The sequence below is a fragment of the Leopardus geoffroyi genome, chromosome C1 (assembly GCF_018350155.1).
Source record: "Leopardus geoffroyi isolate Oge1 chromosome C1, O.geoffroyi_Oge1_pat1.0, whole genome shotgun sequence".
In the NCBI taxonomy this organism is placed as follows: Eukaryota; Metazoa; Chordata; class Mammalia; order Carnivora; family Felidae; genus Leopardus; species Leopardus geoffroyi.
Window position 1 is genome coordinate 28,261,642 of NC_059328.1, and position 25,379 is coordinate 28,287,020.

A 25,379-nucleotide genomic window follows, 5' to 3' on the forward strand; every position below is an offset into this window, starting at 1 on the left:
AACACTTTGTGTACGTTCCTTTATGAGACAGCCCCATTTCAACGACAGCAACCCTCACGAAGTGGGCAGTGGCTTTACAATTTCCTGTAAAGACACCATGGATGGAAAATAATCCTCATGGATGCAAGCTCCAGCAAATAGCTAGAAGATGGCAAAGCCTGAGACTTCTCCACATAGGAGGGGTGGGTCAATCGCGATGGTTCAGTCAGCTCCCATGTGACATTGGACAAAAAAGGAGGAAATCTTAAGAAGACTCTGCTGGGTGGATTTCCACACCTGACGAGTAATGATGAGCCTTGACATCTTTGCTGACGAGGGCGTGAAGTGTCTGCAGCGAGCAAGTGTGGATGTCATCAGAGCCACAGCACCAGATATTTGTGAGCCTCTACTCGGCACAGGGCCGGACGGACTCCTTGGCCTGGTTGGAGTTCAGTGTGGCCATGTGACTTGTTTTGGCTATTGAAATCTGAGCAGACGTTGGGGCGCCTGGGTGGCGCAGTCGGTTAAGCGTCCGACTTCAGCCAGGTCACGATCTCGCGGTCTGTGAGTTCGAGCCCCGCGTCGGGCTCTGGGCTGATGGCTCAGAGCCTGGAGCCTGTTTCCGATTCTGTGTCTCCCTCTCTCTCTCTGCCCCTCCCCCGTTCATGCTCTGTCTCTCTCTGTCCCAAAAATAAATAAAACGTTGAAAAAAAAAAAATTAAAAAAAAAAAAAAGAAATCTGAGCAGACGTGACCTCCAAACAGAAGCCTTGAGCGCCGGTGTGCGATTGATCACGTTCTCTTTTCCTTTTGCCACAAGGGCTGAGAATATTCCGGAAGGAAGCGGCTTGGTCAGGCTGGATCCCAGAGTGACGGCGCTGTGGCCCAGAGCCCACAGCTGACCTGTGATGTGCCCGGACGTGCAACAAATCAGCACTGCTTTAAGCTACAGATGTTGGGAATGTTTGTTACCGTGTCGTAAGCTAACCTCTCCTTACTGCTACAGAAATAGCCTTAAAAATGAAGACCCACAACCCAGAGACAAATCTGTCATTTCTCTTTTTCAGTGACGTCTAAAGTTATGAGATGCTCCCTCTGGTTCTTTACACAATGTTCTGCTACCTCGCGACACATATTTAGATGCTTCTTTTGAGATTTTCTCACTTAATCGTGAAAGTTTAAAAGCCACACACCATCAAGGAAATGCTTGTTCTCCCTCAGGCAAGATGGATGAAATAATCCACAGAAACCAATCCACGGACGGACTAAAATGCATTCCTTTGTCAGCAAACGTGGCTGGAAGATGCAAAGAATATGCTGTCGTAGATGTGAAGCGACAAGTAGCAGGTGGGTGATCTGCTCTGAGTTGAAAGTACACGAGTTCCTAATATGCCTCGGTCTGTGATGTGTGTTAGATTCAGGTTCAGTGATGAGATACACAAAGAGTTACTTCTTTTTTTTAATTTTTAAATTTTTTTTAATGTTTATTTATTTTTGAGACAGAGACAAAGCATGAGCAGAGGAGGGGCAGAGAGAGAGGGAGACACAGAATCCGAAGCAGGCTCCAGGCTCCCTGCTGTCAGCACAGAGCCCGACGCGGGGCTCGAACCCATGAACCATGAGATCACGACCTGAGCCGAAGTCGGGTGCTTAACCTACTGAGCCACCCAGGCAGGCGCCCCAAGTTACTTCTTTTTTTAAAAGAGGCGTACCAAGGAGATATCATTTCAATAACCAACGAGTGTTTCGGGGCGCCTGGGTGGCTCATCTGGTGGGGTGTCTGATTCTTGATTTCAGCTCAGGTCATGATCCCAGGGTTGTGGGATCGAGCTCTGCACCGGGGTCCGTGTTGAGTGTGGAGCCTATTTGGGACTCTCTCTCCCTCCCTCTCTCTCTCTCTCTCTCCCCCTGCCCCACTCATGCTCTCCCTCTTTCTAAAACAATTTAAAATAAATAATAAAAGCACTGTTTTAAGGGAAAACATTATAAATATAACTACTGATAGAGTGGATGCTTTAACTGCAAAACATGATTCCAGATTAAAGTTACAGAGATTTGCTCCGAACATGCAAGTGACTCAAAGGCTCGCTGTTGAAGCAAAGAAATCTGAGGCCAGAAGTACACAAAATGATAAAGGATGCCATTGATGTGGCTCATATTATAAAAAGATCTTTAATATATAGTAGAATCCTTATAGTGTTTTGCAACGAGGGCATAGAGATTTGATTATTTTGTAATGAGATACAGAGATTTGATGGTTATCTTGTGGCAAAATACTTTAATGAGATGGGGAACTTCAGCATGAGTTACGCATTTTTCTTCTATAGAAAAAGAAGTGTTTCAGACTTGCCTACTATTTTTGTAATGACAACCGGCTGTCAATACTATGTGATACAACCAAAAATGTTAAAATAAACTTTAAAATTTGAAATTATTTTAAATTTACGGCACAGTTTCAAAGATAGTAAGTACAGAGCATCCTTGCATACTATTTTCCGGGTCTCCGATGATATAACTTCTTACAGAACCAAGGTACGTTTGTCAAAACTAAAAAATTAACACTGGTACACGACTATTAACAAAACGCCAGACTTTATTTGGATTTCACCAGTTTGTCCACTAATGTCTTTTTTCTGTTCTAGACTCCAATCCGGGATACTACATTGCTTTTGGGTAACAAATATTAAAAAAAAATTTTTTTCTTTTTTTTACATTTTTTATTTATTTTTGAGAGACAGAGACAGAGTGCAAGTGGGGGAGGGGCAGAGAGAGAATGAGACACAGAATCTGAAGCCGGCTCCAGGCTCCGAGCTGTCAGCACAGAGCCCAACGCGGGGCTTGAACTCATGAACCATGAGATCATGACCTGAGTCGAAGTTGGACGCTTAACCGACTGAGCCACTCAGGCGCCGCCCCCCACCCCAATTTTTTTTAATGTTTATTTATTTTTGAGAGAGAGAGAGAGAGAGAGGGTGGGGGAGAGAGCGGGGGAGGGGCAGAGAGAGAGGGAGACACAGAATCCGAAGCAGGCTCCAGGCTCCAAGCTGTCAGCACAGAGCCCAGCGTGGGGTTCAAACCCACAAGACAGGAGATCATGACCTGAGCTGAAGTTGGACACTCACCCGACTGAGCCACCCAGGCACCCCTTGGGTAACAGATATTTTGAAAGTAACGTGTGTGCGCGCGCGCGCACACACACACACACACACACACATTTTGTTTGTCCTCACAGGGCCTTCTCTTCTCTCTGTTTATGTGTCTTCTCTTTGACTTTTTTTTTAAGAGAAAGCATGAGAATGTTTATTTTTTTATTTTTTATTTTATCATTTTATTTTAGAGACAGAGCATGAGTGGGGAAGAGAGGCAGAGGGGGAGAGAGAGAGAGAGAGACAGAGGGAGAATCCCAAGCAGGCTCTACACTCAGTGTGGAGCCTGCCGAGGGGCTCGATCCCATGACCGTGGGATCATGACCTGGGCTGAAATCAAGAGTCAGATGCTCAACCAACTGAGCCACCCAGGTGCCCCTTTTCTGCCTCTTGTAAGGACACCTATCATTGGATTTAGAGTCCATCCAGCAATCCGGGATGGTCTCACCTCAAGATCCTTAGCTTAATTACATCCGCAAAGACCTTTTGTTTGCTATGCAAACAATGATTGGAAGGTAAACTGCTTCCTGGAAGAAACTCATGCTATGGAGAGAGCATTTAAAAAACATTCCATTGGGGGCGCCTGGGTGGCGCAGTCGGTTAAGCGTCCGACTTCAGCCAGGTCACGATCTCGCGGTCCGTGAGTTCGAGCCCCGCGTCGGGCTCTGGGCTGATGGCTCAGGGCCTGGAGCCTGTTTCCGATTCTGTGTCTCCCTCTCTCTCTGTCCCTTCCCCGTTCATGCTCTGTCTCTCTCTGTCCCAAAGATGAATAAACGTTGAAAAAAAAAAATTTAAAAAAAAAAAAAAAAAAAAAAAACAAAAACATTCCATTGTTCTGTGATTTGGGGGATAGAAAATGATGTACCTACATCACGTGTAGCAACTCTCCCGTGTGTGTAAACTTTAAAAACTTGGAAACGGAATTTTCAAACCTGTTTTTTTAAAAAAATCCTTTGAACACGGTGTTTCAGAACCTATTTGCTAAAAATATAAAAATGTAACACCTTTTGATTAGTTTGCAAGAGCTGCTGATTGACATCAGGGAAACTGGAAATTTGCTTGCTGAATTTCAACAAAAACCTTTGCATAATTGGTGGATGAGAATGAAAAATAATGGTAAGGGTTTAGTAAGCACAGCCAGGATTGCTGTTTTCCCACTTGGATCAATGCATCTTTGCATGGTATCTGGTTATTCCCCCCAGCCACAACAGCAATTAAAATCAAGTATCACAATGATCTGAATTAAGAACCAGACTTTGAGCTGCTTTTCATAAAGCTTTGCCTTTGAAAAATGAAACATTCCCAGGCCGCCTGGGTGGCTCGGTTGAGCGTCCGACTTCGGCTCAGGTCGTGGTCTCACGGTTCATGAGTTCAAGCCCCGGGTTGGGCTCTGTGCTGACAGCTCAGAGCCTGGAGCCAGCTCTGTGTCTCTGTCTCTCTCTGGCCCTCCCCTGCTCACGCTCTGTCTCTTTCTGTCTCTCAAAAATAAATAAATGGTAAACAATTTTTTTAAAAATTAAAAAAAAAAAAAAGAACTGGTTGGGGTGACTGGATAAAGCAGTTTGGGATAGTGATAGCCCTGGAACCAGCCCCTGGGGATGCTGAGAAGCGAGTAGCTCTGTGGAAGCCTGGCGGGGTTGGGGGGGGGGGGCTTCCGGGAACAGAAGGGGTCAGAGCTGCCAGACTCCCAAGGCATGAGCCAGACATCAGGCTCTGTGCCAAGGAGGCAATCAGGACTGTCATGACAGCGGTGGCCCGATGTCACTCCAAGTTCAGGGGAAGGAAAGGAATCTGGAAGAGGCCTGTTGCCCCAGAGCAATGTCCAGAGAAATCCTTTGTGCACTCATACACCTATCAAGTTGCAGTCCTTCCTAACCCCACCTTTCGGAACTTGTCTGGATGTGGGATTCCCTGTGGTTTTGGTGACAGCACCCGGTGCCTTCTCTGGATCCTGGAACCTCAGGCTGCTTGTCTCTGTGTTGCCTCTGCCCAGGCCAGACAAGGTCCTCTGGAACCCCTCTCCTGTGGCACTTCACATTGTCTACAGGGGGTTCTATCATTTGGGGCTATGCCTTGCTCCCCCTTGCTTGTAGTGGGTTGAATGGTAGCTCTTTTAAAAAAAAATTTATGTTTATTTATATTTGAGAGAGAGAGAGAGAGAGAGAGAGAGGCAGAGTGCGAGTGGGGGAGGGGAAGAGAGCGAGAGGGAGACAGAATCCGAAGCAGGCTCCAGGCTCTGAGCCATCAGCACAGAGCCTGATGCGGGGCTCAAACTCGCGAACTGTGAGATCATGACCTGAGCCAAAGTTGAACGCTTAACCGACTGAGCCACCCAGGAGCCCCGAAAGGTAACTCTTAAAAAGATACATCTACGTATCCTAGAACTTGTGCATGTGACCTTGTTTGGAAAAAGTGGCTTTGAAGATGTAATAAAGCCAAGGATCTTGAGATCAGGCTGAGCTACCCAGTCGGTGGTAATCTGTTAAGGCAACCCCAGGAAACCAAGACACCCACTAACTTTTTAGTCCCGGCATCGATATCTGGGAAACCTTCTCTGGCCTCTCCAGTCTGGGATCGAGACCCTCCTTTGGGTTTCTGACCCGTCTCTGTGCCAGGCTTCTCCAACTGGCATTTATTCATGTGTATTAGAAAACACCTGGGGGCGCCTGGGTGGCGCAGTCGGTGAAGCGTCCGACTTCAGCCAGGTCACGATCTCGCGGTCCGTGAGTTCGAGCCCCGCGTCGGGCTCTGGGCTGATGGCTCGGAGCCTGGAGCCTGTTTCCGATTCTGTGTCTCCCTCTCTCTCTGCCCCTCCCCCGTTCATGCTCTGTCTCTCTCTGTCCCCAAAAAAATAAATGTTGAAGAATAAAATATTTTTGGGGGGCGCCTGGGTGGCTCAGTCGGTTAAGCGTCCGACTTCAGCCAGGTCACGATCTCGCGGTCCGTGAGTTCGAGCCCCGCGTCGGGCTCTGAGCTGGCAGCTCAGAGCCTGGAGCCTGCTTCCGATTCTGTGTCTCCCTCTCTCTGACCCTCCCCCGTTCATGCTCTATCTCTCTCTGTCCCCAAAATAAATAAACGTTGAAAAAAAAATTAAAAAAAAAAGAAAACACCCGGTCTACCTGATGAGCTGTTACTTTGCTGGGGTCACAAGCCTTGCCATTCTTATCAGCCATTGTTCTCCACCGCCCAGAAACAAGTCCACTGTATGATGACCATATCTTATGTTTGTTGAGAAGTTACCAAGTAAAAGACATTACGAGGAGCATTGAGCACAATAGCTTATGGATTCCTTGCATCACCCTTACATGGAAGGTACCATTATTAGTTCTGTTATATAGATGAAGGTAACCGAGGCTCAGAGAGGTGACGTGACCTGCCCGAAGTTCACACCACTAGTAAACAGAGTCAGGATTTGAACTTGGATCTTTGGCTCCAAAGCTTGCATTCTTAGCTTCTACTGCCTCAGCTAACAGGTGCTCAGTAAACATTTCTCAAAAAAAAAAAAAAAAAAAAAACCGGGGCGCCTGGGTGGCGCAGTCGGTTAAGCGTCCGACTTCAGCCAGGTCACGATCTCGCGGTCCGTGAGTTCGAGCCCCGCGTCAGGCTCTGGGCTGATGGCTCAGAGCCTGGAGCCTGTTTCCGATTCTGTGTCTCCCTCTCTCTCTGCCCCTCCCCCGTTCATGCTCTGTCTCTCTCTGTCCCAAAAATAAATAAACGTTGAAAAAAAAAAAAATTAAAAAAAAAAAAAAAAAAAAAAAAAAAGAATGATCCTCTCCTTAGGGCAGGATCCAGGCCTTCCTCCTCTGGGATCTGGTACTTTTACGGCAGCGTCTTGGTCAGGGGCCTTTGCCGGAAGCCACGTGGCACACAAGTCTGGCGAATGGGTGACCTGGCTTCACAGCCCAGAACAGAGAAATCCGTCCAAGCAGGGAAGGGTTGCAAGAGGTGTCACTGTGCCGTCTAGAAGCTTGATGGGGAGGGGCTGGGAGGGGTGATGACTCTGGAATTTAGAGCAACTCCAGGAGCCCCCACCTCTGCCAGCCCCAGGGGAATGCTGGGTGACACCTTACTTTAGCAATGCGTGTTCACTGGTGAGCCCGGTATCCAAGCTAAGCTTAACTCCTGCTTGGCGTCCCCTGGTGTGTGTGTGTGTGTGTGTGTGTGTGTGTGTGTGCACGTGTGTGTGTGTGTGTGTGTGTTGAGGGGGGTGCAGTGAGAGGGGATAGATACAGGGGGGTGTGATACGTTTCAGGCGATTTTTAAAAATCAAAAAGGGTTAAAATCAAAGTAGTATTTTGGTGCCTAAAGGGGGTAAACTCCCATTATCTCGAAAATTTCCTTTTGAGCAAAAGCCTGTTGCTGATAATTTTGAATAAATGAGGTGTTACCGTATTAATATTGTCGATAATGACAAACGTTCGCGCAATTATTTTCAGGCTACAAGACATGCATTCATTCATTCATTCATTCACTCACTCACTGGCCCTTGTATCATCAGATAGGAATGTTTACGGCTGTAAGATTTTGCATACCAAATAAGTGGCTTGAACCTAGCGGGTATTTCTTGTTCACGAACAAGAAGTTTTAAGGTAGGAGGTGCCGGGGTGGATCTGGCAGCTGAATGGTATCCCTGAGGAGCCACGTTCTTTTCTTTCTCTTCTGCCATCCTTGCTAACGGTGACATTTCCTGTGGTTACCAGTTGTCATCTGCAAACACCGCACCTCCCAAAGCAGCCTGGAAGGCGTGAGGAGGAAGAAAGGTCCAGGAGAAGGAGAGCCCTGTTCCTGCGCCTCCCTCCTTTCCTCCCGGATGGAAACCTGTCCCCAGATCCTCAGGTGACTTTCCCTTGGCTAGAACTGGGTCACGTGCCCACCCCATTCACGGTAAAGGGGAACAGTGTCGGCGTGACTTATTTAGAGCCATCAGGCACCATTGTTGCCGGGCCTGAATTTGGGGTCTGTTAGCAAGAGGGAAGGCAGGGTGGCCATCGGGTTGGCCGCATCCATTCGTTCCACAAACATCTTTCCTGTGCCTGTTCTAAGTGCAAGGGCCACAGAAATGATCCAATGGAGTTCTGGTGACTGTCCTCTGTTATCTCCATGTTACGGATGAGCAAACTGGCTCAGACCACCGAACCGACCTGCCCAAAGCCCCCGTCCAATGGGGGGGGATTCAGAATTCGACCCCACGTGGTTCTGAAGTCCATACTCTTTCCACCACAGGGAGCTGCCTCTTTGCACTGACCTGTCTGACTCACTGACCTGGGTGCGTGGCCCACAGCCTCCCTGGCAGGACGCTAGCGGGGCTGTTTTATGCCCTGATCTCTCCTGGGATTTCTGGAGTCCCAGGATGCTCCTGTGGGATACAGATGGGAGATACCCCCTCTCTAACAAGCAGGCAGGCTCCCTGCAGATGGGCCCCAGATGGTGGCATTATCTGAGCAGTGGGATGGAGGCAGGGGAGGGGTACTGGGAGAGGGTGGGGGCCAGGCTTGGCCAGCCAAGTGTTCGGTGGAGAGCATGGCCCAGCCTGGAGGGACAGTGCCGTGTAGGTTCAGAGCTGCTGGCCTGTGACACGTTTGGCCAAAGTTGGCACCACTGGCCCAACCCTGACACTTAACTTTTCCCCTGGATCAGGGATCAGTGCCTGGTAAATAGTGGGGCGGTCTCTGGGCTTGTTGGGGCTTCTCGGGGACAGGAGCGCTCCCGGCTGGGTCTTCACCTTTGGGCGCTGACCCCATCTGCAGACCTGAGCTCCAGGAAGCTCTTAGGTGGCTCTCTCTCATCGCCCACCCTTCGTGCCACATGAGGCAATAAGAGTCGGGTGCAGTCAGGAGCCTGGCCCTCTGGCTCTGCCTCCCAGCTCACCACCGATTCGCTGTGCAACGTTAGGCAGGTTATTCAACCTCTCTGTTCCCAGGTTTTCTCACCCGTCAAACGGGACTAATAATGGTGCCAGCGCCATGGGATTGTTTTGAGGGTTGCATAAGTTAGTGTGTGAAACACTTTGCTCAGTGTTCGGTGCATGGGGAGTGCTCTATGGGCATCAGCGGGCATTACTATTACCGCCACCCACCCGGCCCCTGGCACCGTATGGGTCTCACTAGTTTGTTCAGCCCAGATGTCAGCTGGATGTCTCTTTGCTCTTGTTTTTAAGTTTTTAATTTATTTTTGAGAGAGCGCGCACGAGAGAAAGAGAGCATGGGAAGGGCAGAGAGAGAGAGGGAGACAGAGGATCCAAAGCAGGCTCTGTGCTGACAGACAGCAGCACGCCCGAGGCGCGGGCTCGAACTCACGAACCGCGAGACGGTGACCTGAGCTGAAGTCAGACGCTCAACCGACTGGGCCACCCAGGCGCCCCACGGATGCCTCCTTGCTCTTGCATTTGAGTTAAAACTTGGGGGGGTCTTGGGGCGCCTGGGTGGCGCAGTCGGTTAAGCATCCGACTTCAGCCAGGTCACGATCTCGCGGTCCGTGAGTTCGAGTCCCGCGTCAGGCTCTGGGCTGATGGCTCAGAGCCTGGAGCCTGTTTCAGATTCTGTGTCTCCCTCTCTCTCTGCCCCTCCCCCGTTCATGCTCTGTCTCTCTCTGTCCCAAAAATAAACAAACGTTGAAAAAAAAATTAAAAAAAAAAAAAAACTGGGGGGTTCTTCCCAACTCCTATGGCCGGGGGAAGTCCGTGACTTCTCCAGGACTGCCATGAGATCCGGGCGCCTGGGGTCTCTGGTCCCCACCACATCACCTCAAGCCCACCTGGCTGAAGAATTCAGGTGGTTTTCACAGCAAATCCAGCCTCGCCAAACATTTCAGGAGAGAGAGCGATGGGGGTGGGGACGTCACGAGGCCCCGCTGGCCACATGGTGCCATCTCACTGCCCATCCTCCCGCCTTTCTAGGCCCCCCTCCCCCGCCCCGCTCCTCCCTCTGTTCAGCCAGGATGCTTCTCCCTGAGTCATACCAAGCGCTACCATTTGTCAAGCACTGGTTGTGGGCCAGGAACCATTCTAAGCACTCTGCAGTCACCTCATTTAAACCTCACGCGATATCTGTGACTATACGCTTTTCCTAGCCTCGCTTTGAGGGGCAAGGAAACGGGCGACACGCTCGGCCCAGGCAGTGGGGCCTTGAGCCGGGGGTCCAACCGTCCGCTACACTGCTTGGCTTTTCTGGAAACCCTAGCTCTGGGCTCCGGGGCTGAGCTGATACCCACGTGAGCGCTCTGACTTGTCCGTTTTTCACTCTGTCTGTCTGTACCCACAGGGAGGCAGGCAGGTGCATAAGAAAGAGGATGAGCTCTGGTTCTGCTCAGACGGGAGTTCTGGCCTGGCTCTTGGGCCAGTCACCTCGCCTCTCGGAGCCTCAGTTTCCCCTCCTGTGAAGTGGCTTAATGACAGTATACAGGCTGTTGGGAGGGTCAGCATGGGTGACCATATAATCAGCCTCTCTGTCCTCAGCTCCCAGCCTGGGTCACGCTGGAAAGGGCGCGTTGGGTCACATTTCCATGTCTTCAGGGCTGGCTTCTCTCTGTGCAGCTGGCCTACGGTACGGTCTTTCTTGTTCTATCCCTTTCTTGTTTCTGTCTCTGGCTGAGTCCTCTCTCACAGTGAACTCCCGTCTCCCTGTGTTTGGGGTCTCCAGGGGCAGAGGGGCTGCTCTCCCCAGTGCCTCCCGACCACCCCCCCCCCGCCCCGCCCCACAAAGCTAGCCCTAGGACAGAAGGAACAGGCTTGTGGGGGACAGACAATCTCTGAGCGGATGGGTGTGCCTGGCCCGGCCCGCCGCAGGCCGAGAGGACACGGGCAGATGACCCGGGGCTGGGCTGTGGCGGGCATCTCCCGGTGGCGTGAGAGGCAAGCCAAAGCTCCTGTGCCCACAATCCGCCTAGTTCCCTCTGTCGTCCCCGTGGCCACCTCCCCGAGTAGAGCTGCAGAGTCAGAGGGTGACGGAGCTGGGAGTCCTCGTTTCCAGCCCCAGGCCCGAGCGGCTTTCTCCAGTCTGTTCTTTCCACTCCTCTCCCATCAGGGTGGTCCCTGACCCTCCCCCACCCCTCTTTCCCCGTCTCTGTCTCTGCTTCCCCACCTGCCTCCCCTCGCCATCTCTCCCTTCCCCGTGCCCCTCTGTCTCCGCCTTTCCCATCCCCAGCCACAAAAACATGCTGACAGTTGCTTCTCCGGGAGGCGTGAAGACAGAGCTGGCAGCTGAGGAGCTGTGGAGGGGGCAGAGCCAGGAGCCTGGCGGGGGGTGTGGTGGGGGGGGGTGGGGACGTTCAGCATTCGGGGTGGAGAGCGGTGGTGTCCCGGCCAGCAGCCCCGGGAAGAGCCGCGGGGTCCAGTAAGGTCAACGCTAGGATAGCACTGAGGTCTGCAGGGAGCTGGAGGCAGGGCGGATAGGGGGTGAGGTTCTGAGGACGGGGTGTGTGCGCGTGTGTGCCCGCATATGTACGTGGGGGGTGGGAGTGAAGCCTGCAGGGTCTCCTGCTTTTCTGCGTCTTGTCCCTGTCCGCGCTAGCCCAGCTTGGGCCTGGCCACTAACACCTGGGGCCATAGCAGATGGCACAGGAGACCGGTTCCTGTGAGCCGTGGGGGCAGCAGACAGGAGAGGCCTGCGGGTTTGGGAGCAGAAGGGGCCCAGCGTGCGTTACCGCGCTGTCACTGACGCCAAGGGGCTGTGGAGGAAAACTGGAGGAGCGAGATCCATGGGTCTCCTGCTCTCCGATGCCCTGACCACGCTCCACGACACGGAAGCTGTGACCAGAGGGCCAAAGGATCAGTCATCCTGCACTGTTCAGTGCCAGGGAGCTCACCGCTCACAGAAGCAGCCCGTTCTGGGTTTGGAAACCGGTGTCTCCTGGAAAGAACAGACAGGGTGACAAACTCCTATTCATCCCTCAAAGCCCAGCTCAGATGCACCTTCACAGCTCTCTGCCTAGAGACCTGCCGTGGCACCGAGCCCACCATCTGGTAACATTGCTGTACCTTTGTGTCTTCTTTATGAAACGTGCAGCCCCGTGAGGGTAGGGCAAATATCTGATTTACCTCTGTGTCCCCAGTGTTCAGCATGGAGTGACCCAGAGTGGGTTCTGAGTCACACAGATCCTTGGGTCACTCACACTGGGCCTGAGGAGTGGGGTTGTGTGAGCAACATGCTTCAAGCCCCGGGGTCCCTAGGACTCCAGGTCTTGGTTAGTCACTTGGTGAGCCCTGGGGACTGAGGACCCATTCTAGGTACAGCTGGCCCCGGGACCCTGGGACGGACCCTGGGATGGCGGTGCTGGGAACCCCATTCTGAAGGGAGGGATGGCCCTGACAGGAGACCCTGCCGTCTGAGAAGGACAAAAGTGGCCCGTAGGCAGAGTGTGTCCCTTCACCCTCCAAGCTGGCTTGTCACCACAAACCTGGATGATGTCTGTCTGTCTGTCCTTCTTTAATTCAGTTCTAAAGTGATTCCTGCACCCCCAATCCTGTGTCTAACGAACCTGACATTCAGAGGAAATGTCTTCGGGAAAGGTCACCAGAGGGAGGTGGCGTTCTCGCTGACAGCACCTGTCCTTCCAGCACGGGCAGACTCTCCTTCAAGACAAGTGCCCGTGCTCCTGTCCCTCGGAGCTGCCCCTCCCCACCAGCTGCCTCTGCTCCTTCAACCCTTCATCTGGAAAGACACGGCTCAGGACCCGCCTCATTTGTCTGTTCATGGTCCCTACTGGCCATTGAGACACAGGGACGACTCCGGTCCCAGCCCTACCTGGCAGGGCACCCGGGAGGGCAGATCCTGAGATCACGGCTCAGGGGTGGAAAAGAGACGAGGTGGGCAAGGGAGGCAGAACCTCGTGGTGAGATGTCACATGCTCTGCGCTCAGAAGTTTGACCTTCGTCCTGAGGACAATGGTGAGTGACCGAAGAGTTTAGGCATGGAGGGGCCCCTGGGTGGCTCAGTCGGTTAAGCTTCTGACTCTGGCTTTCGGCTCAGGTCATGAGCTCACAGTTCGTGAGTTTGAGACCCGAGTCGGTCTCTTGTGCTGATGGTGTGGGGTCTGCTTGGGATTCTCTCTCTCCCCCCCCGCCCCTCCCCCGCTCATGCTCTCTATCTCTTGAAATAAATAAATAAACTTAAAAAAAAAGAGTTTAGGCAGGGAGACGTTGGTCATGTCTGTGTCGCAGGAGGACTACTCGGGCTGCGGGGTGGAGGATGGGTGCAGGGGGGAGGTGAGAGGTGAGAGGACCCCCTCGCTTTTTGAGAGTTCTTCTTTAGATCCTATTTCCTTCTGAGAGTGTACTGATTACTCAGCACCACAAGCTGGGGAGCACCTGCCATTGTGCTCCCATTACCGATGCTGGTGGTGGGGACAGTTTGGATGACAGGCTGCCCTTTGTCTCAGAAGGTCATGCCCGACTCCCCATTTGGCATAGTTGTAATCTTCGCTGATTGGTGATCACGGATTTGCCTTGCAGCCGTCAGCTCTTGGTGTTTCTAGAGAGTAAAGGGGGCTGGAATTTGTTGTCCGACATCGTGGCTCAAGTCCGTGGGAACTGGGGCACCAGGCTTGAATCTGTCATGCCTCCGGTTCCTCGTTAGTAAACTGGGCACGGCGGTAGCCCTCTGCCCTGCACGCCCGGGATGGTAGTGAGAAGGACCCGCTTGTAAATGTGCAACGTTTGGCTGACGTGTTTGTCGTGTTGAGAAGCTGTTAACCCAAGTGCCGCTCCCGGGCTCTAGGAGGCCATACGGTTAGGAATGTGTGTGCTTTAATCTTGGCTTTGTGGTTTCCTCACTGCCTGTCTCAGCCTCAGTTACTTAGTTTATAGCAAGGGGGTCATGGTAGGTGCCTACCTCAGGGTGTATTGAAGCCAAAGCTCCTTTCAAACCACAGCTGTGGACGGGCCCTTCCTTCTTTTGGGAAAGGGACACGGGTCTTGGAGCGACACGTCCTGTGACTCGATGGCTGCGTTTGGAGCGCAGATTGGCCGCCCCCTCCATCCAAGGGCGTGGACTCCACGGGTGGCGTGTGACCTTGCCTCGATCCGTCGTAGCAGGGGCTGTGGCGCCCTGCCCAGTCCCCCAGCCGTCAGTGCTGTCCTTCTGCAAGGTCCCGCAAGCCTCCGACGGAGGGCTCTCTCTTGCTTTGCACCAGGTACAGGCTGGAGCTGGTGCGGCTGAGAGCAGCCCTCAGCTAGCAACGGATGCAAGGTGACAGCTAAACACGGCTTCTTTGACCCTTGGGGGGGGCCACTTGTGAGGCGTGCCACTGAGCCCTGGGTGCCCACGGTGACAACCCATTTGTTAACACGCTCTGTACCGGCTCCCTTCCCTCCCCCTGTCATCCCCATCCCCTTAGCTTTGCCTCCTGGAGGCACTTCCCAAATGAGTCACTCGTACCCAAATCCTCGTCTCAGCTCTGCCTCTTGGTGAACCCAGTTCGGGACACCCGAGATGGTGGGGGGATGAGGGATATGCTTCCCCTGGAAACGAGGGAAGAGAGGTCAGGAGGCTTTTGAGAGACAGGGGGTCCGAGCAAGATGGCGAGCACCCACAGTCTTAAAGACGAAAGGTGGTGACGAAGCATTACCGGAAACGGCTGAGGTCAAGAGCACTGGTTGACTTCTAAGCCACATGCTGTGCTGTGTAGCCACTGTCGTGGTCCTCAGACCTCCAGGAGAACTCACTCGGGTGGAACAGCACGGCACTCATGGTTGCTTTGCAGAATCAAAAGGAAAGGCTGCAGCGTTCTTTGGGTTAGCTCGGGGCAGGGGGAAGACTCCAGTGACGGGGGTGGGGGGGGTGAGACCCGGATGAGACAGAGAATTCGGCCGCATGATGTCTAGGAGAAATAGAAGCCCCTGCAGGTATCGTTGGGGTTGCAGCGCCCCCCACCACCTGTGGCATACGTGCTGGGGCCATTTTGCTTCCATAGTAAGAGCAGGGTGAGGCCACAAGATTGGACAATGTGGGGACACCCAGGTGCCTGCCAACAGGAGGTTATGTGCGTGAAGCACCCAGCTCAGTGCTTGGTTCACCCTCATCACTCAGGAGATGGTAGAGAGGGCCCCTTCTGAGCAAGGTCGTATGCAGTGCCAAGCAGGTGCTCAAAGAGCACGAAAGCTTGGCCTCATAGAACTGGATTTGAAATAGTTGGGCCAACCCGGCGGGCTGAACCCCACCCCATCCCCTGTCCTCGCCAAGTGCCTGGGGATCCTCTCCATGCCTCACCTTCTCCTTTGTGGAGCAGGAAACTCCAGCACAAAATACGTGTTCTTTCGGTCGATTTTCTGGACATCCTCCATTTGAGAGCATCCAAATCTCACACTCTGGGGGCATTTTATTTCTAATTTGTGGCTAGACATACATAGCCACAAATAGGACTGCCGGTGAAAGTTGCTGAACGACCAGGAGGCAACTGTTTTCTGTTTTTCCTTTTGTCTCGAAGTCGTGGTATCTTCCTGCCCGCCACAGGGCCTTTGCACACACCGTTCTCTCTGCTCAGCATGCCATCCTGCGGACACCACCCCTCCTTGCCGAGTTAATTCCTACCTGTCTTTTGCGTCTCAGCCCGGGGCTGGCTGATGAAGGAAACTCCTCCTTGATTCCCGGTTTCCTTTCTTACGGACTGTGTTCTTTCCCTCAACCTCAGCCTATGTGATTATGTGAATGGCGCCCGTGAGCCAGGAAGCACTACGAGGCAGGAACGGCGTCTGATTTTCTCCCTATTGTACTGCCAGCACCAGCACAGCTGGCCCAGAGAAGGTGCTCATTAGATATTTGCTGAAGAAATCAGTGGAGATATTTTTAGTTCCAGGGTAAAGGGGTAAACTTGGACCTCATCTGTGGGTTCCAGGGCTAATGGGGCCTCTTACCAGCCATCCCTCTGCCCTCTGCCTCCAGGTGAATCATTGCTTAAAATGCAAACATTCCCAAGTCCTGGCTCAGCTTCCCCTCTCCCCACCCGTGTGCCTGAGGAGCAGTAATTGTGCGGGGATGCAAATGCTCATTACATGAACAGAGGGCAGTGTGGGACATAAATCTAGAAAATTGAAAGGTAAGTGTTCTTTGTTCTCTCTCCCTCTTTCTCTCTCTCTCTCTCTCCTCCCCTTTCCTCCCTTCCTCCCCTCCTCACTCCCTCCCTCCCCCTCCTCTCTCTCTCTCTCTCTCTCTCTCTCTGTCTCTCTTTCTTCTATAGGTTCTTCTCTGAGCTTTCAAATGCTAATGAACATGGTGAATCCCCAGGAGGGTCTGCTCTGTAGCATGTCCCAAGTGTGTTTGATCCTAGAATTTATTGATTCATTGATTTTTTTTTCTTTTCTTTTTTTTTTTTTTTTTACAGAGCAAATTTGAGATTCGTGTTTCACAAGACATTCTTGGGAAAATACTGACCTACAGAGTTAAGTCCAAGTTTCTTAGCTTTAAGTTTAAGGTCCATAAAGACCTGGGTCCTGTACGTCTCAGTACTCCCCCTCCCTCTCCAGTTACTCCGCTCTAACCACGCAGGGAAGGGTGGTTTTCCCATCACCACATACTCTCTCCTGTCTCCATTCCCTCTGTCAGGATGTCAGTAACTCTGTTGTCTGCTGGCTGACCTCCTGTTCAAGACCCAGACCAAATATCACCTCCTCCGTGAAGCTCTCCCTCACCCTTCAACTGTGTTCCCAGAGCCCCTGATGTATCCTTCCACCATAGCGTGGCCATGATTGGCTATAAGGAGCTGTAGTGTTTCTGACCTCTTTTTAAACTCCCCGGGGTCAAGATCAAAGTCATGTATTCACAGCCGTGTCCCCAGTGATCAACACAGGACCTATCACATTATTGATGAATAATGGCATGGATGACGGCTGAAACGGAAATGTTTCCAGTCTTTAAAAGGGTGGAGACAGAGATGGCCCAGCCTCCCTTGCCAAGATCTGCAGTGAAAATCTCTATCCCTCCGTCCTTGTCTTCTGCTTCTATGGTTAACCCCATCCTGGGCAGCTGGAAGTGATGTATTCCATTCTGGTGAGCTTTCCTTTGGCTCAGGGGTGGATGCTGCACACAGTGTTTGCCCTAATCAAGGTTATGGGCTGGATTCTTCTGGTCACTTTGGGGTCTTCACCGAACTTGGCCTCTCATCGACACTGAACAGAATTGCTCACTCTCTCCTTGAAACATCATCTCCTCTTGGCTTCTAGGACACCACATCCAGCTCCCCAGTCCTTCCCCTTCCCCCGCCGGACCTCCAATTGTTGCGGGGCCCAAGGGGCTCAGTCCTGGGCTCTTCCCTACATTCTCCCCCAGGACATCGCGTCTACTCCACTGGCTTCGAGTAGCACCTCTGTGCTGCTCTCTCCTGTCCTGACCTCACCCTGAGATGCAGGTGCATTCACCCAAAAGCTCCACTGGATGTCTGAAGGCATCCAAACCTCCCGAGGCCAAAGGGGGATCCTTGGTTTGCCCTACCCCCAAATGGCTTTCCTCTCTGGTCTTCCCATTCCAGAAAATGGCCCCATTACTCACTTAGTTGTTCAAGCCCAAAACCTCTTAGCAAATGAATCTGTCAGTAAGTCCTGCATAGTTTATTCCTAAATATGGATGCGATCTGCCCCTTTTGAACCCTTCCTCTGCTATTGTGCCGTCACGAGCTCTCACCTGGACCATTGCAACAGCACCCACACTGATGTCTCCGCTGCCCCATCTGCCCTACACTCCTTCCCATTGCCACAGGCCAACCTCATAGAGTTCGTGAAAGAGTGAGGGCTTTGGGGTCAGACGTGGGTTTATGTCCCAGTTCTACCACGTATGATCTGTGTGACCTTGAAGGAAGGACTCAACTTCTTGGAGCCTCAGTTTCTCATCTGTGAAATAAATATTAAAGCAATCAACTTGCTTTGGAGCTGAGGTGTCTCTGGGGCCTTCTTTCCTATGGTTAAGATGATGAGATAGAGCTGCAGGGTAGACTCCTTGAATTTGATTTCACCAGGAAAACACAAAGTCAGACTAAATACCCGGGGAGAATTGCATTTAAAAATATGTGTGTGTTGGGGCGCCTGGGTGGCGCAGTCGGTTAAGCGTCCGACTTCAGCCAGGTCATGATCTCGCGGTCCGTGAGTTCGAGCCCCGCGTCGGGCTCTGGGCTGATGGCTCGGAGCCTGGAGCCTGTTTCCGATTCTGTGTCTCCCTCTCTCTCTGCCCCTCCCCCGTTCATGCTCTGTCTCTCTCTGTCCCAAAAATAAATAAAAACGTTGAAAAAAAAAATTTAAAAATATGTGTGTGCTAATTTTTGTGACCATTGTAATTGTATCTACTGAATGTCAAGCCCTGCTTTGGGTAATTTACATACATTGACATACGAGGTTTAAAACAACCCCGTGAGGATGCTTGGCTGGCTCGGTGTGTAGAGCATGGGACTCTTGATCTTGGGGTTGTAAGTTCGAGCCCCACGTTGGGTGTAGAGATTTCTTAAAAATAAAATCTTTAAAACAAGAATGAATAAAACAACCCCATGAGATATGCTCATGCAGGAGACTCAGAGTAGTTAAGTAACTTGTTCAAAGGCACACAGCTGCTAAATAGCAGGGTCAAATTTTTGAACCTCGGTTCCATTCTTTGACCCTAAAGAAGCTGGCCCCTTCCACACAGAGGTGGTCTCATTCAGCAGAGGGAGCCCTGGACTTGGAGTTGGCCCTGGGTTCGAGTCTAGGCTCTGCTGCTCAGAGAAGTTGCCTCAGTCAAGCCACTACATCTCTCAGAATCTCTATTACTTTGGGGCGTCTGGGTGGCTCAGTCGGTTAAGCATCCAACTCTTGGTTTTGGTTCAGGTCATGACCTCACAGTTCGTGGGTTCGAGCCCCACGTCAGGTTCTGTGCTGGCAGCGTGGAGCCTCCTTGGGATTCTCTCTCTCTCTTTCTCTCTCTCTCCCCCTCCCCTGCTCATGCTTGCACTCTCTCTCTCAAATAAATAAAAAAAAGAATCCCTATTACCTTGTGAGAAAAAAACATGAAGACAATAGCAGTTACCTCCTTAGGGGGTGTGAAATCAGATGTAATATGGTGTGCTAACGTGTTCCACAGACTGTAAACATGTGAATTATTATTTCCCCCCTCGGTATTTGTGAGCAATATGGGTCAGAGAGGCTGCTTTTGGGGGCCCCCGTCCTGCATCCTGGAGTGCATCAGCATCACCGCGGTGATGTGTCCCCTGCCTTGTGAGCCTGGAATGTCACTTCTGCTCACCCTCCCCTTAGCTGCTATTATTTTCTTGACTCCGTTTCTCTCTTGAGCCATTTGTCTCTCGGTCCTTATGTTCCATTGTTCCAGCCTCCTGGAAAACCTGCCTAGAGGCTCTCACTTGGAGGACAACATCTGCCTATCCAACTCCCAATTTGTATTACTGTATTATTCTCACTCAAGGGAAGACGGCCGTATTCTTAGCCCCCATGTAACAGTAAAGTTTTTGTTTCTTTTTGCATTTCCAGAGATGTTTCTTATTGGGATGGGGTTGTGAGAGGCTGCCTCTGTTCAGACCCAGGGCTTCCTCTGCTTCCTCATTCGGGTCCCTGGGACCCCAAACCTACCCTGACCCCAAGAGTTGAGCGCATGATGGCCTGTGGCCAGCAGGGGGCAGCAGAGGGCAGCAGAGTATGACCTAGAAGGGGCTGGCAGAAAGGACGAGTGGTTGGTTCTGTCCTTGGAGGGCCAGGGGCTCCAGGGGAAGGGTCTGGTCACTGGGTCTGCCCTGCTCTGAGTCTCTAGGCCACACCCTCTGGGCTGGCCTGGAATAGACAGCAATGAAATGGGAACTGTCTCCAGAAGGCTGGTGGAGGGAATGCATCTCTCATAGGGTAACGGAAGGCTGGTTGCAAGTGACAGAGATTCCACCGGAAATAGTTAAGACGGCTTGCATGTTTTATTCTCCTGCAGATTGGCCCCTTCCAGGAACGGGAACCATGGTCACCAGCAACTCCTGCCTCACGTGTTCCCTGATTCATCGTCTTCCTTTGGTTCTGATTGGCCAAACCTCAGGGGGTGACTTATCCTCTGGAGTTGGGTTATGCCCTGCCCATGTGGCCAGGGGGCGGGAGCATCCTCTGACTGACAGCCAGGGCTGCATGCTGGCCTGGGGGAAGGAGGGTTCTCCAGATGAAGGGCTTTCTCTTAGGGAGGAATAGATGGGCACTGAGCAGACACAACAATATGCATCTGCCACGGCCACGGTTGTGTGCGACAGTGTCCCTTTGGTACAAAGGCACCCGCCATTTCTCAGATACACGAGCTGACCTTCAGGGCCCAGGTTAGCAACCTTCGTCCCCACCCCCCTTTCTGAAATGAAGGGGTAGCATCCCAGGAGGACGACAACCTGCCTCTCCACCTTAAGTCGCCCTCCCCTCTGATCCCGTCATGTGATGAAGGGGTCACCACGAGCTACAGTCTTAGCTGGAGGGCATGAGAGGAGAGGAGAGGCCTGACTACCTCACTGAGGTCTCAATTAAGATAAGGAATCATTACAAATGCTCTGCTCAAGATGCATTGTAAAGAGTGATTCACTCTGTGCCCATTTCCTGCTAGCCCTGAAAGCTAAGCAGGGGCCGCCTGTGCCGCAATAAATGTCACTATATGAGCATTATTAGTGGTATCTTCTGATCTGCGGGGTCATCTGGTGAAGCATGGGGGCAGAGGGGTCCGTGCAGGCTGGAGGAGACCAGAGCAGTGTCCTGGAGCCCCCCTGGGGGACGAGGCAACCGAGGATGGGGACGGTGTGCCACACACCTGGGGCAGGATCCGCCGTGGGTCCCATGGCGGGGTGGGGGCAGGGGGGAGACGGGACTCAGGGGATCTGGCCAGATCATTGGGCAGTTTTCACCCAAATTCCTGAAGTGTGTAGAGTATCTGCCATATTTGTTCCAATTTCACCGTTGAGGAGGTGGAGGCTAAGAGAGAAAGTGATTTGTTTCGATTCCCAAAGTCAGTGGTCAAAGCTAGGTTGGGGTCCAGGGCTCCTGATGCTCAGACCAGGTCACACTCTCTGTTGCCTGGAGGGTAGAACAGAGGCGGCTGGAAGGGGGAAAGAGAAGGCAGCTGCTGGGATGCATCCCAGACATCTGGGGACAGAGGCCAGTCCGTCCCGCAGCACCCTGGTGGGATGCACGAGGGGAATTCTGTAAAGTGGGTCATTGGGATTGCTTTAGTGACAACGCTGATTGCCAAGTGCTACTGGAGCAAATGGGTGTGCTCCCGTGGATGACTGCATTCCACTTTCTGGCACCTTCTTCAAGTCCAGACCTCTCTCCCGAGCTTCCAGTCCGCATGTGCACAAGGACATTCCCTTGAGGAGCTCTCAGTCCTCTCTGTCTCCCTGGATCTCAAGCTCATCTCTCTTTCTCCATCCCCAAACCGCTCCTTCTCTAGGACCCCCCACCTCAGTGAATAGGACCATCTTCCCCGAGTCATTTCAAGTCAGAGCCCCAAGTGTCACTTTCAGTTTCCACTCCCCTCTTCCCCACGTCCAGCCGATCCCCGGTCTCCTGGACTCCTCTTCCCTAGTGCCACTCAGATGCATCCTGGCCCGGGTCCCATCCAAGGGACCCAGACGACGGAAGCTGGGGTGGCTTCTCCAAGCACCTCTGGGGAGGTCTCTTCTTGCCGGGGCTGAGAGTGAGGCATGACGGGAGATGCCCCCATCGAGGGAGGGGCCAGCAGACTTGGCATCCTTCGGGGAGGGGAAGTAGGCATGGAACAGAACTGTTGACAGACTCCGGGCTGCTATATTGGGAAGATCTGACAACACACACAAGGAGAGAGTGAGGGCGTGTTGACGGCTGGTGAGAGGCGCGGGGGCCGGCTGGGGACGTGTCGCCACCACCCACGCAGGAGGAAGTTGGGAACAGATGGCTTGGGACCCGTGCCAGCCTCCTGAAGAGTCGTCCGCTCCCTCTCTCCCGGTGCTGGCACCTGCCGAGCAACTGGGGAAGGGACTGCTGCGTCCTGAATGTGTGTCCCGAGATGAGAGTCCAACTGTGCACAGAGAGGCCTCCCTACCGTGTGGCCTCAGTTTCCCCAGCCCATCCCAAGCCATCCGACCCTAACATCCTGCACCTTTGTGTTCCCCTCCTGTGTTATCTCCTCCCGTCCCCTTACCTCCGAGGCTCCCACCGTCTTATCCCATCCCACATCCCAGAAATGACCCACGAGACATTTCTTCCGGTTGCATTTCGTGGTATCTCACCTTGAGTGGATGCAAACAAGAGAAAGAGGTGCGTGTATTATTTTAGGGCTCTGCGCCCCACGCTGGTTTGGGACCCGCTAAGCAGTAGCACAGGAATCGGGCAGATAGAGTCGTGGAGAGTGTGGCTCGGAGGACAGTGGTCTCGCCCCTTCTCCTGACTTACCCTCCAGGCACAGACAGACCTGGACAATCACAGGCCTCGTCTCCAGGGGCAGCCCCGCGGGGTTAGTCCACATTCCGGATTCCTTCTGCCGGGTCTCCCACTGGACGAATCATTCCCTAGGGCGATGCGAGGGATATCTGTAGTTGAGTGCCTCTGGTGGATTGAAGCTCCTGGCGGAGCGGACCTGGCTAGGAGGGGAGAAGAAGTGCCTTGTGAGTGTCAGCGCAGCCCCGCCCCGTCCTCCACCGCAGGTGACAGAGGGGTTAAGAGGCCCGCGACTTGCCTCCCACATCACTGGATCTGAGGAGGAAATAAGAAAATGAGAAGTAACCTCCTTGTAAAGTGCCTGATGTGAGCACTCAATCCATTAAGCCCGTGTCGGTGGTTTGGGGGGAGTTGAAATGCCATCTCTACTTCCTCGAATTATTTGAGCGGCTGTTCTGCAATGCCCCCCTCCCCCATCTCCTGGATCTTCTGAAATGGGATCCCCATTCCCACTGGATCTGTTGTTCCTCCCGAGGCAAGGGGGCGGGAGGGGAGACAGTGGATTCCAAGAGACTGGCCAGTCTCAGCCCCCCATCTTCTCCTCCCCTCAGTGAAGGGTGGTCATCCGTAAGAGACAGGGCAACTGCTGGGGCCGAGTCCACGCTGGCCCCTACCTTCCTCCCTGGGCTCCCCTCCCCTCCTTGCCTCAGCCCCCTCCTTCATGCTCACATGGCCCTTCCCACCCCTCCTGGGAGGGGGGGGGTCCCACCCTTCCTGGGAAGTTCACACGGACCCTATTCTCTGGGAAGCTGCCGAGGGGACCTTGGCAATCAACCTCCTTTGTAACTCCTTTTCCGCTGTGCCTCTCAAGTGACAACGTCATGAATGCAGTCCAGAGACTTGGGACTAAGCTAGCAATTACTGAATTCCTGAGGGGGAGGGCCTGAAAAGCACTTGAGTGTGTGTGTGTGTGTGTGTGTGTGTGAGTGTGCTCACGCACGTGCGTGTGAATGTGTGTATGTGCATGCATGCCTGGGGAGTGGGGCACCATCTGTGAAGAACTCTAAACAGACCAGTTAATCATACCTAGAAGTAACTGGGTGAGGAGAGGGGATTCCTGGAACTAGCTGGCCATTCAAGTTTTGGCTCAGACCGTTAGGAACTGTGTGGCCTTGGGCATGTCCGTTCACCTCGTGACTCCACTGTCCCCACTCCCGTGGGCGCCACGGGTAGATGCGACTCCTTGTTGGGGGCAACCAACGACATCAGGGCGGGGCAGGAGCCCTGGAGAGTCAGGTGCTGCATGACGGCCATTGTCATCACCAAGTGGCAGTTGGGACCCCCACCCCTGCTGACGTTCTAGAAGACAGCACCACCAAGTGCACAGGACAACCATAGGGCTTCAGGCTGGGATGTCTGGAGGGTCAGGACCTCCACAAGCAGAGATGAGGGTGGCCTGGAGGACATTTCATGGGAGGGCAAAGGCTCACCTGGAGGTTGGAGGGTTGCGAGGGCAGCATCTAGCGGTCGGGGTTCGTGTGTGTGAGACGCAGGAGAGGTCACCTGGACGGGAAGATTGGCCAAACCACTGGCAGCTCAGGCTGGCGAGAATGGAGAGCTCAAATTGGCCAACCCACCCTTTTCACAGATGGGCAAACTGAGACTTGGAGACGGGCAAAGACATAGAGCTGCTGCCAAAGGAACTGGGGCAGCTCAGGTCTGAGCTCCCTGTCTCCACTTTCTCTAGTTCCAGAGGCCTTGAATGTCCAGCTAGAGCACTGGTCCACCTTGCTGCCCCCGGGAAATCACTGTTGCCTCTCGAGCTGGGGAGCGTGGCTGAAAGATGATAGCAGACAGACTGGATCAGCTTTCCTTGAGTGTTGGCGCCCCTTGGACACCACTGGGAGCTTCTGACTGACGACACTGATAGGCTGGAGTCGGCTCAGGATGCTGGGCTGAACCGTCAACTCGCATCTAGATGGGAGGCCCCCGTCCTGACTGCATGTCGGGGTCACCTGGAGAGCGGAACAAAGTGGCCTGGGCTCTCCCAAGCCCGCTCTACAGGTGATTCTTCCCCAGCCAAGCTGCTGGCCATCAGGGCTCCACGGGGCCATCGCACAGTCCCCTCCGGAGCCAGGCCTGGGGAATGGGTTTCCTGAGAAGAGCATGCCGGAAGCGTGATTCGTTACAGCTGAATTTCCATGGGAACAGGAAACCCGTGTCAAATGCCCCAGCCGGTCCCTCCCTTATGCACGTTTCCAATCACGTGCCACTGACCTGTCTGAAGCGCCTTACCCTTGGGCTGATTCTAATGAGACAGCACGCCCCGCCGTCCCCATTTGCTGGATCCCTAACTGCCGCTGCCTTCGGGATGGTCATTAGCACCCTCCACATTAATATCTCCCGTGTCCATCACGGCAGTGATTAGGGTCTGCGACTTGCCCGCCGGCTCCCGGGGGGGTGTGGGGCGTCCCCGGGGCCTGGCTGCCATGCCCGGAGTGGGTGGGGGCAGCAGGGGGACAGGCCAGCTTGTTAAATCTAATTACCTGGCTGCAGACGGTGGGCCTGAGCCCTTCTGAGAGCCGCCCGGCCCACCGCCTAATCCTCTGCCTGCCTTTCGCCATAACGAGCCTGAGCCACCAGCTGCCACGCGGCTAGATGGGACTGAGTTTAATTGCTACCCCAAATGTCAGCCCTTTCAAACCCACAGTATTTCATCACTTACCTTTAAAGAAGAGGGGAAAAAAAAAATCAATTTGGACCGTGAGTTTCGGCAGCAAAGCCTGCAGAAAGGGCTGCCCAATTCTTCAGGAGAGCTGTTCTTTTCATTAAAATAGCTATTTTTAAAACTCTCTCCCTCTCTCTCTCTCTTTAACACGAGATGAAAAATCCCAGCTACAAGGAGAAACCCTTTCATGAGGGAAT

General features: G+C 53.0%; 2 long non-coding RNA genes across 4 annotated transcripts; one reads left to right on the top strand and one right to left on the bottom strand.

The window, feature by feature from the left end:
- The first annotated feature begins 7,693 nt into the window (after window positions 1-7,693).
- On the top strand, window positions 7,694-20,707 carry LOC123597622. 3 transcript variants are annotated; one of them, XR_006712180.1, is made up of 5 exons: window positions 11,546-12,083; window positions 12,556-13,007; window positions 15,749-15,861; window positions 16,000-16,153; window positions 20,005-20,707. It is a non-coding gene; the product is annotated as an uncharacterized LOC123597622 (long non-coding RNA). The 3 variants fall into 3 exon arrangements; XR_006712179.1 differs by lacking the exons at window positions 11,546-12,083; window positions 12,556-13,007; window positions 15,749-15,861 and adding exons at window positions 7,694-7,713; window positions 7,825-7,960; XR_006712178.1 differs by having other exon boundaries at window positions 11,555-13,007.
- A 1,567-nt stretch (window positions 20,708-22,274) lies between these two features.
- On the bottom strand, window positions 22,275-23,759 carry LOC123597623. The gene is made up of 2 exons (XR_006712181.1): window positions 23,541-23,759; window positions 22,275-22,657 (listed from the first exon to the last, which is right to left on the bottom strand). It is a non-coding gene; the product is annotated as an uncharacterized LOC123597623 (long non-coding RNA).
- Window positions 23,760-25,379: the final 1,620 nt, after the last annotated feature.